Genomic DNA, 12,423 nt, shown 5'->3' on the forward strand with positions numbered 1-12,423 from the left:
TATACATGAAACTCGGCATTAAATTTTTTGTTACAAGTAAATGATTATTATTAACAGAATCTTAATTTTTCTGTAGTGGTACTCCCTGATAATAGTTAATAGTTCTGATTTTCTGGTTAACTATTCCTAAACATTGCCTCTTATAGGAATTCATCATTCATTAACAGCAGTAGCCTAAAGTTTTCCAATACAAAAGAAATTTTATTAAAAAATTTAATTCTAATACAATAACCATAAATTCCTCTGTTAAATTATAAATCTGTTATATAAAGTTGCGCAAGATATTCTTTATGAAAAGCTCATTTCAGTAGAATTTTTCCAATATGGACGATTGCTATCATTCCATAAAGTGATCATCTGTTTTTCCTGGGTTTATTTACCCAGAGGTTGATAATCATTAATTTTTTTATGACATTCTATCTTAGTTCATTGTTACTAGATGGTTATGTCACTATTCTATATCTGTAAATTACGTAAAGAAGATAATAGACTCCATTTAATGATTTTGTATCTTATTTATATGATTATATATGTGTAACCACCTAAAACATTTTATTAGATTTATGTTAGTTGGATCTATTCATCTTTTCAAGGTGTTATGTAGGTCTACATGTCTGACCTGTAGAGAGCATTATTGAACTATCCTAGTTTTCTAGAAATTAATTTTTTTTGTACATTTTTTAACACGGTTCTCCTGTTAGTCCCATTAATTTACTGAAATTTTATCATCTTTTGATCTCTTGAGAAGGAAAGGTAGCAGCATGCTACAGTACCTAAATGAATTTGTTACTGCTGTCTGTATGATTAAAGTTCATAAAAAGTAGTAAAGATCTATAAATTGCTAGTAGTACTTCAGTTTTTTCTAGCTTAAGGAAATAAAATTAAATATACTGTCGGATGTTCATGGCCCGATCAGGATATTGAGAGATTAATGATTTAAAAGTGTTTATGTAATCACAATTTATTAGTTAAATAATAGTATTAATATTAGTAATAGTCAGTTTAATAGACAATAATAAACAGTGATTACATAGAAAACAGAATTTATTTATAAGTAGTTAAATATTGAAAACTAGAATTCAGTTCCATTGACAAAAGGTATTAGCATAATCGCTAATCTTAATACTTTCTAGTCTTGTATTAACAACAATAGTACAATAAATAAGACAGGTATAAAGTTCTTTTACTACAAATACCTTTGCTGTTCACAAATAAAACTACCCTAACGATCTATGAATGATTTGAATAACTTAATCCATTTTACTAAGTGTTTTAATAGTAACTCGCTCACTGTGCAGTCTCCCACTGTCTTCCCAAAATGTTTGTGGTGTCACTTCACACAATGTACAAACATGCACTTCTTTCTTTTTTTGTTTAGCCGTCGGGAATTACCGTTCAGTTATTACTTCAGAGGATGAATGAGTATGATATGTATGAGTGTAAATGAAGTGTAGTCTTGTACAGCCTCTGTTTCACTATTCTTGAGATGTGTAGTTAATTGAAACCCAACCAACAAAGAACACCGGTATCCGCAATCTAGTATTCAAATCCGTATAAAAGTAACTGTCTTTACTTGTATAAAAGTAACTTCCAAATCAGTTGATTTGGGAAGATGTGTTCACCACTAGATCAACCCCCAGTGGGTTGTACAACTATGCACTAGAGATTTGTTCCTTCACTGACTTGCCGACCTTCTTGCAGGATACTCTTGCTTCAGACTTATAACTCCTCGCTTAGAACTGATTTCATCTTGTCTTCCCTGGAGTTTTATACTTCTATCCTCTTGACCTGCAGGACCTGACTGAAGTTGAAGTGTGAGAAACATTGTTCTTACCTTACATTTTCTCACGCATTCCTATTTTGGTCTGGTAATTCTTCTCATAGAACAACATCTGTTTTTAGGTGTGTCATTGAGCAGTATTACAGAGAACAATTGTTAAACAAACCTGTTAGCTTTACTAAAAGGGTTCCATTTAGCCCCTTTCTGGATTCCTACCATTATTAAATTTTCTACTACTTTCTTTTTAATTGGCAAGAATCCGTTACTCAGGTATATTATACGGGTCTTGTTACAATACTGAGGCCTATTACCTGTTTTCTGAGGTCCGAATACAACCATATCAGCAAATGACAAGACGTAGGAATTTAAATCTAAATTAAAGTTAACTAATCGTGGAAAAGTTTATTCATGTTTCAGTTTAACATTTCTCATACTGCAGTATGTACCAATAAAGATGAAATTTGCTTATGGGCTCCAAACAGTGAACTGACAGCCCATTTTTGTATCTTGAAGAAGCACTCTGACTTTTTGTGGTCACCCTAGTGATGATATTTTACTTATAGAATTATAAGTAAGCATAATAGATGTATAATAATTATGACAAGCTTTGTGTTTTATTGAGGCGCTTCAAAGAATAATAATGAAATCAATTTTATATCGTTAATTTGTCATCTAATATACAAAAATGATTATTATTTATCATCCTTGGTAACATTATTAGGAAAACCATTGCCGGTTTTAAATTTAAATATAAAAAAGACATTTGTGGGCGAGGATGAAAATTAATGATTTATTCTGTATTATTGTTAAAACATCTTTTATGACAAAGCGTAGTTTCAACTTTCTTTGACTGATCTTTAATCATTATTTTTACATAATATGCATGTACTTCTTAATTTAGGGAATATTTCACAATAATAATTTCATTGAATAATTAGAACAATGTGCGTTTGATTGTTGTATTAAAAAAATAATTATACAACAGCTTTTATAGAGTATTTTAAGCTTAATTTTGTATGGAAGTGTTTAACCCTTTCATTGTTCATTATGAACAATAAAAATTATGAATACATCCCTGTATTTATTTTTTCAGTTGAATTAATTAGCTGTTATCATTTTCCTAATTACACTGATAAACATAATTTTTGTTTCCTAACATGTAATATATGATTTTAATCTGTTTTTGATGCTGAAAATGAATATGAACTCACAATCTTTTTATCACCCACCATTTATTTAAATTTTAATTAAAGGATTTTTTTCATTTTTCAATGTATAGTTAGCATTATAAGCTCCTATATTGTATTTTATTAGCTCATGTTTTATTGTTTAACTTTGTTAACATAATTTGTAAGTTATAAATAAACAATATTAGACAAAGAATTAAATCATATCATATATTATGACATCATATCTAATATTGAAGAGTGAGGTAAAAACATGCAGTTGAAAATACAGCTGTGTTTTTTGTTAAAGTACTGGATTTAGGAATGAATTAATTTTGTTCAGTCTTAAGTTTATTAACAGTGCAGTGTCATAATGCCTCGAAATTGTGTAAATGATGTGGATGCCTTTTGTTATGAATGTGGTGAGTTTTAATGTAAAATCAAATAGAAAAAATGTTACACCTTTAATTAAAAAAGCATACCATTTGTACTTCAGTGTAAAATGGTGATCAGGATAACACGTGGGCTCCTCATATAGTATGCACTAATTATTCTGTATATTTAAGAGGATGGCTGAAAGGTACACGGAAGGCATTACCATTTGGTGTACCTATGGTTTGATTGAACCAATGATCATGTAACAGATTGTTACTTTTGTTTAACAAGTGTATCTGGAATTTCTAAAAAATCTAAACATACTGTAAAATATCCTTCATTGCAATCAAGCCTGTACCTCACAGTGAAATTATTCCAGTTCCTGAGCTACCTGTGAATGTAAGTTTCAAAATCAGCGATGAAGAATCAGGCAGAACTGAAGAAGACAACAATAATTTTTATTTTGAATTATCTTCCAATAAGCCACATCTTACATCTTATGAATTAAATGACTCGGTTAGGGATTTAAATTTATCAAAAAATCAAGCTGAACTGTTATTAGGATCAAGACTGCAAGGTTGGAATTTACTTAAAAAAAAAAATAGAAAAATTTTGGGCTTTCGAAGCCAGTAAAAAGAACATTCTCAGTACTTAATTGATGAAAATAATTTGGTTTATTACACGAATATTGATGAGCTTATTTTGCACTTAGGACAGGTTCATAAACCTGAGGACTGGCACCTTTTTATAGATTCGTCCAAGTATGGTTTAAAAGTGGTTCTACTACACAATAGTAAGAAATACCTTCTTTACCAATCGCTTATGTTATTAATTTGAAAGAGATGTTATTAATTTCTTGAAAAAATAAATTATTAAAAACAGTGGTACATATATGGTGATTTGTGAAAGTTATTGCTATTTTATTAGGTATGCAGTTAGGCTATATTAAGTACATATGTTTTCTTTGCCAATAGGATAGCTAGGGATAAGCATTATGTTACCAAAGAGTGAAAAAAACAAGACAACTTTACTCCAAATGGGAAAAATATTATTCATGAGCCCTTAGTTGAACCCAAAAAATATTTATACCCCCTCTCCATATCAAGCTAGGAGTAATGAAAAATTTTCTAAAAGCAGTGTAGGATAGTCCCGTAGTTTTTACAACAGGCAGTAATTTCTGAGTGTAAGTGAAGGAAAAATTAAAGAAGGAATATTTGTTGATCTTTGAATAAGAGAGTTTGTAAAAAATGATGTATTAACTCAGCGTTAAGTAATGTAGAAAGTGCAGCTTGGGCTTCATTTAAAGACGTTTTCTCAGCAAACAAAAATCCAACAATTTCCTTGTTATTGTTGTTAATCAACGTCTTACTTCATACAGAGCTATGGGATGTAAGTCTTTGAAAATACATTTCCTCCACTCGCATCTGGATTTGTTCCTAGACAATCTCAGAGACGTAAGTGACAAGCACAGTAAATGTTACCACAAAGACCTTTCGGTGATGGAAAGCTGCTTTAAAGGGAAATGGAATACTAACATGCTCTAGCCGATTACTCTTGGACATAAATTCATGATATGCTTGAGGCTACTTATAAAAGAAAAGCATCAGAGAAATCATTCTAACACGGATGTGACCGTGCAAAATTATAAATTTTACAGATTTTAACTATATTTTCCTTTAATTTTTTTTTAAGCATAATTTATTTAAAACTAAGAGTGATAAAAAATTGTATTTACAGATTTGTAATGTAGCAAAAAAGCAGTTCAAGAAATGGTATTACACTTAGATAAACAAAAAAGTTTTTTTCATATCAGTGTTGTTATTGTCCAGGTGTAGGAAGGAAAATATGGGAGATTTTCTTCATACTTGACAATTAAATATGCTTCTGTGTTGAACCTTTACGCAAATATCAACAGTCATTATTAAAATTATGTTATAGAAGTTTTAGACATGTAAAAAAAAGACAAATTTTTTTCATACTCGCAAGCAAGTATGTACACTTCTAATTTGTAACAATTCCAATATTCTAAAAAAATATCTTTTGAATAAACTTCTTTTTTTTTAATGCAGCGTGTATCTACACCCAATATTTAAAACACTAGAACAGATGTTTGAAAATAAGCAGCTAATTATGAAGTAAATTAAAAATTGTTAAAAGTCAAGTAGATAGTAAATGAAAACATAAGCCTATGTAAAGTTAACTATTTCCCACATTTAAATATGGAAAAATTTGAGCAATGTAATTTGAATTGTTAGTTTAAAATAAAAAATGACATTGTTTATTTTTTAACTTACAATGTAAAAAAAAAAAAATATTGGATATAGTAAGAATGTAAATACATCTAAAACTGTGACTACAAATCGTCACAACATAAAATGTTTTTCCATCAGCTATCATAAGATGACAGCATATGTCAGTGATTTAAATTTTGGTTTTAACAGCAAATTATATTTGATTAAAGCAATGAAAAGATTAATGGCTGTAGATTAAAATTAAGTACTGAAAGAAGATAATACCAGTTTGGCTGAAGTCAATCAGACCAGCGAAAAGATAAGAGTTATGAAGGAAGTAAGAAATTTTTAAAAGGTTTTAGATCAGGTTTCTAGTAAATTTCAGCATTTATTATAAAGTACTGACGAATTAAAAATTTATTCTGATTTTTTAATTTTTTAAATATTCAACAATTCTTTTTAAATTAAAAATTTTAATAATATTTCCCTATTGTAGCAGATTATTAAGAGAAACAAAGCCTATTACAAGTACTACCTATTTATTAAACAGAAAGTAAAAATCATTATTTATTTTAATATGAATTATTAATTTAGATTCATTGTTATTAATTTTTACACTTTTAAATTAAATATTGAATATTTAACTCATTACAATTTCATTCAATTAATAAAATTACTGATAAATGAAGAGTATATGATTACGATTGTCACATCAATAATGGGTGTACTGTCTTTAAGAAAAATTCTAATATTTTTATATCTTGTTGCATAAATTTTTACAAAATTAAGTTGGTTTACAGTATTGATATTGGTAATTTCTTTACCAATGATTAATGATACCTGCAGAATTAAAATTTGGTATTTTTTTTTTTGACAAAAAACTTCTTTCTTATTAATGGTAATTGTTTTTAAAATTGAAGATTCTAATGCTGTCAGTATCATTTTTGAAAACTAAATTGATCAGCTAGGCAGTCTGTTTTTAAGTGAATTTCAAACCAAGAAAAGATTAAATTGCTCTTCCAAACAAGCAGAGGAGAAGAAGAGAAGAACATAGATGGTTTTTAGTTTTAATTATTATAGTAACTATAGTAGACTGAAATTTTGATCCCAATTAATTTTTTTTATAAATTTATTATCTGTAAATAATAGAAAGTAAATGCGATTAAAGCTTGTAGAATTTTTCATGGGACCTCACACACAAATGGGAAATTATTTATTTGGTCAAAGTAGCTCATTATTTTATAAGAAGTAAAATTTCATAGGTAAATTAATAGATATAATAAAATGTATTTTAGATACGTATTTCTGAATTAGCATTTTTATGAAGATTTATGAGACAATGTTTGTGTGAGGCGATTTGCTGATTTCTATTCCTACATTTCACTGATGTTCGTTATGAATCTATTACTCGGTAGCTATCCAAATATTTACTTTGTCATTGTATCTGTGTAGATAATATTTTTCACATATTTTTTGTGTAAACCCTAAATAAAGGAAAATATAACATAAATGTTGCTTTTGCAACATTTGTTTTTCTGTGTTCCGCTATTGTGAAATTGTAAAAATTTGACCGTTACTTTTTTAGAAACATCTTTGTTATGTTTCAAATTTTTATGAGAATGGCTGAATTATTTTTCGACCAAACTCTTTATTTTGAAATTTTTTTGAGGTCAGAAAGTAAATAAATTAATCCTCAGTTTTGTAAAGGGGTTGGTCTAGAGGTGAATTTGTAGTCACAAATCAGCTGATTTCAAAGTGGAGGTTTTTTGAAATCCTAGTAAATGAAGTTACTTTTATATGGATTTAAATACTAGATCGTGGATACCTGTGTTCTTTGGTGGTTGATCTGAGTCTGTACAAGACTACACTTCATTTACATTCATACATATCATTTTCACTCATCCTCTGAAGTAATACCTTACAGTGGTTCCAGAGGCTAAAGAGAAAAAGTAAAGTAAAATGATAGTACTGGATCCCATTGGATAAAGAAAATGGATCAGTTTAATCGCTGGATTTGAACTTAACATGTTACTTATATAGGAATTAGTGAAATGATTTCCAAGCAGCCTGAACAAATAGATCCTCAGATATGTAACGGACAGTAGCATCTAAATTAATCTAAACATAGATGATATTTATTTAAAAGTAACTATTTGGAGAAAAAATCACACCCGTAAAATATTTGAATATAAATTAATACGTCTTACTTTATTCTTAATCAATTAATGTACATAATTCAACAAGTGAACAACTTCATTTTTTTTACATTTCTCATCATGAAACCGTATTGATATTACTTTTTTGTAGTACAATTCATTTTTGAGAGTCGTTTTTTGACTATTGCCCAACGAGTTTTAATTAGGTTTAAGTCTGAGCAGTTGCCTGGTCACAGGAACTCTTTAATGTTTTGTTGTTCAAAACATTTTTGTACTTTTGTCAGTATGGCATGGCACTAGATCTTATTGGAATGCTCCATTGTTTTGAAGTTGAAGTTGTCACAACCTTTTCTTTCAGAATTTTGATATATACATCAGCATACCACCTATTGGAATTGATGATGAACAATGGCTTTCAAATGTGAAACAACCAAAAAAAATTTTTTTTGGAATGTTTAACTGATTGTTGTGTATGAGTCGGTGATGTATTTTCAAATAATGTATGGAACATTTTGCTGCTGAACATAAAAATGTGACTCGTACAAAATGTAAAATAGGAACACTCACACCTTCATATGAACATTAACATCCTGTTCTTAGATGTCAAAACGTAACCCACCGGGTTGGTCCAGCGGTGAACGTGTCTTCCCAAATCAGCTGATTTGGGAGTCGAGAGTTCCAGCATTCTAGTCCTAGTAAAGACAGTTATTTTTACACGTATTTGAATACTAGATCGTGGATACCGGTGTTCTTTGGTGGTTGGGTTTCAATTAACCACACATCTCAGGAATGGCCGAACCGAGACTGTACAAGGCTACACTTCATTTATATTCATACATATCCTCTGAATTATTATCTGAACTGTAGTTACCGGAAGCTAAGATAAGGAAAAGAAGAAAGAGATGTCAAAACGTATTGATCCGTTGAATACAATACTTTGCCTTCTATAGCTATAGCACTATCGAAAAGCGTAAGTAAAAATATGAAATACAATATGTATAACTGTAATAGCATTAGCGATGACAACACAACATAGAGATAAAATTTCAAGTTGCAATGTACAATAACGATGGTACCAGAAGATTGTAGTGATCTTAAAGAAGTATTATGTTTAGATAATACGTATTAATTTTTAAATTAGAAATACAGACTTACTAAATACTTTTTAAGGTATCAAAACGGAGATGGCTCCGCGGTATTAGATAACGATAACGTGAATAGTGTACGGTTACGGGCTATTGGAAATTAAAATTATGAACTATAAGAAAATTATTGAAGCTGTGACAAGTACAAATAAGGTTAACTAGAAAAAAAAAGGATAAAAGATAAAGCAGAAGAGGAACTCGGGTAAAGGATTTAGACGTGAAAATATTTTTTAACATGACGTTACGGGGAAACAATAGCTTTATCAAACAAACGCGACCGACAAAGTAATATTTCAGCGGCAAAACAAATAACGATAACAAGAATTAAAATTAAAAATTCATTTTTAATTTCTGAAATAAGTAGCCTACTTTCTAAGTAATTGCAATAGTGTTTTTTGTTATAAATTGAAGATTTCAATCACGTTTTTGTGCGACAGTTCGTGGGCTGCAATAAAAATAAGTCCGTATATATGTATCATGTAAATTTGAAAATTATTATCTTAAAAACCATCCGTTTGTAACTGTAACTTCTGTTCTTTGTGTGTTGCTATTAAACGCATTATTCAGCTATTTGTATCTGAATTGAACGGCACCAGGAAATAAAATTGGTTAAGTGTCCCGTAACCTTTCCGGTTTTGCCCTTGACAAATTTTTATTTCAAACATCCGATTAGGTTTTTAAGTATTTAGAATGGAATATTTAGAATAACACTGCGAAAAAGGTAAGACTGAGAAAACAACATATCTTTTCGTAGTCATTACTAGACCAAAAGCATACAAAACCTTTATGTAATATCTGTTAAAATGCATTATTTATTAAAGCGTACAGTAAGTTAATCCTCTATCATTATTTTTATAGTTCCCAGAAAGCTACTTATTGAATTAGTTAGTAGTGTTTCGGATTTTCATCCGGGCTTCCAGCATTCTAATACCGGTTAGGCCTTCTATTCCTATGTACGCTTTCAAATCTTCTGTGGTGAATTATTTCGTGAAGAAAAAAGTTGCTTTTCAGATAACCGACAAATTATAGGTTACTCGCTACGTAAACCATTTAATTGTTAATCTCTTGAACAATGGTGAAGTTATTAGGCGGTTAAAGCAACCAACATATTAGATCTAGGAACTTAATAGCGATAATCAGGAAGAGGGTTCTATTTTCGAGTTGATTTCAAAGTCGAGAGTTCTAAGGTTCAAATCCTAGTAAAAGCAGTTACTTTTTTATACGGAACTGAATACTTGATCGTGGATATCGGTGTTCTTTGGCGGTTGGGTTTCAATTAATAAACACAGCTTAGCAACGGTCGGTCTGAGACTGTAGAAGGCTACAGTTCATTTTCATTCTTACATAGCCTCATTCATTCTCAGAAGTAATACCTTACGGTGATTCCGGAGGCTAAACAGAAAAAGAAAGAAGTTACTGTGCATCATGCAAATATTTATGTTAATGTTTATATGATTGTTTATGTTTCTGGTGTCGTTTGTTTTTACGTTACGTCTTTTTTTCACTGTAATTTTATTGGTATTGCTGGGTAATTTATGAATTCTAGTACCTAGTTGAGTAGATTTTATCGTTGCATATGCTAGTCTTAGCTAAAAACGTAACACATATGTTCTATACATCTTATTGATGTTTTTAGAGCGTATTTAATTAAGATGTTTCAAGGAAACTCCTTTACACTTTGTTATTGTGATGAAATCTATTTACGGTTTCTACCTGCGAAACCGATTTTAAATATAATTTGAGGTACAAAAAATATATATATTTGTTATCATTACTCAATGTTAGATTATTCGTTTATATAATATTGATTCAATACACTCAATCCAATCTGATTTCAAAGTTTCGTTTTTATGAAATTCTCAGAAAGTTAGTCGGAAAAATTAACGTAAAAAATAATACATATTTTCTGTATTCATAGCCTTGGTCACGGTCGGTAGTATTTACTTAACGTTGTATTACTGCATTCCTTATTTTTATCAAGATTCTGTTTTCTCCCCTTGTAAATTTCATTTAAACAGTTATTGTTGAGTTATATTTTAAATAAAATAAAATTAAATTAAAAAGACTGACAACAAAGACTTTTAAAAAACGCAATAAAAACAGTGCTTTTTTATTCTTCTTCAAATTTTAATTTTTTGAAATACTAAATTAAAAATTAATTGATTTTTGATTTGGCGCTGATTTCGAAATTTCGTAATTTAAAGAATTAAATAATAGTTTATTACCTTTTTATATCGTTTCTTTAATTTTCTTTCTTCTTTAAGTTTATTTTATTACCCCGTATAAACGACATGTGGTTTAAATAACGCGATGCTTGGATGGGAAGGTGGTTTTCCCTTTTTTTCCCAATTTGTAACCCGGGTTAAGACCGTTGAGAAAAGTAGCGAGAATGGATGGTGTGCATAAAATCGGTTACCTTTTTTATTGCTTAATATAAATAGACCCTTCGTGTTTGGTGGTTTCAAAATTAAAATTTGAAGTTTACAGATTAAAAATTCAGTTCTAATTTAGAATAATTAAATTACCATTAACTTATTACTTTATAGTTTTATTTTCATCGCTTGAAAAAAACGATGAAAATTAGGTTTTTTTCTTTTATTTGTAAGATAATAAAATAGGAATTCATTGATTCTATCTTGTTAAAATTCAAATTTCAGTTTGCTCACACCTGAAACTACATACAGTATTGTCATTAACAAAACTAGAAATTACGTAAGACTGATTTACTAAATATTGTTCTTTGTAAGAATAATCTATTGATAGTTTTGTTTACGTAGATTTTTTTGAATCCCAAGAATGAAAATTTGATACCATGTATCCATGTAATCAAATTTCTGCGTAATTGTTTGAATTTGATTCAAAAATGAAATAAAATAAAAACAATGTCAACTTCAAGTGAAGGTCAAAATCGTTTCCTTTTATCATTGGCATCCAGTAGTGGAGTAAAAGTACCGGTTTATTAAATGCGTAATACTACGTGCGTTTGATTCTATTTGATTATTTCGATTATGGATACATTCCGATTGAAATATATTCTGTAATCGACAAATTCGTATTTTGCTTTTAGTCAAGCGGTCGGTTGCTGCGGGAAGGGTATACAAGTAAAGCTGTATGGAAAGGGTACATCCAATAGTGATGACGGATGTTGGAGCATGCGTCAGCCAGCATCCCGTAACCTATACACTGCGCTGGAACGTTTCCTAATTCCTGTGGGAAAGCGATAACCAGCCTGCTTTCCATTCTTCTTTACTCTGTTTTATCCCATCCTTTCATTTATATACTAAAAGGAGGTGGGATCGAAAAGGCGGAGCTGTCCTACTTGTTACGTAGCTACTTATGGCGTATTTAGTTCACAGGTTAATGATTTGATAATACTTGTATCGCTAGTAATTTAATTAATAGTTTTAAAATTATTTTTAAATATTAGTACGATATTACAATGACCATGGCTGTTGATATCCGCTCTTTCATAACAAAAAAAAAACAAAAAAACGACACATTTAGCGAACTTTTATGGGTTTTGATTGTTTATTTTGGCTGTCAATATTGAAAAATAGTGAAAAAAAATAT

Source organism: Lycorma delicatula, chromosome 9, assembly GCF_047948215.1.
Source record: "Lycorma delicatula isolate Av1 chromosome 9, ASM4794821v1, whole genome shotgun sequence".
NCBI lineage: Eukaryota > Metazoa > Arthropoda > Insecta > Hemiptera > Fulgoridae > Lycorma > Lycorma delicatula.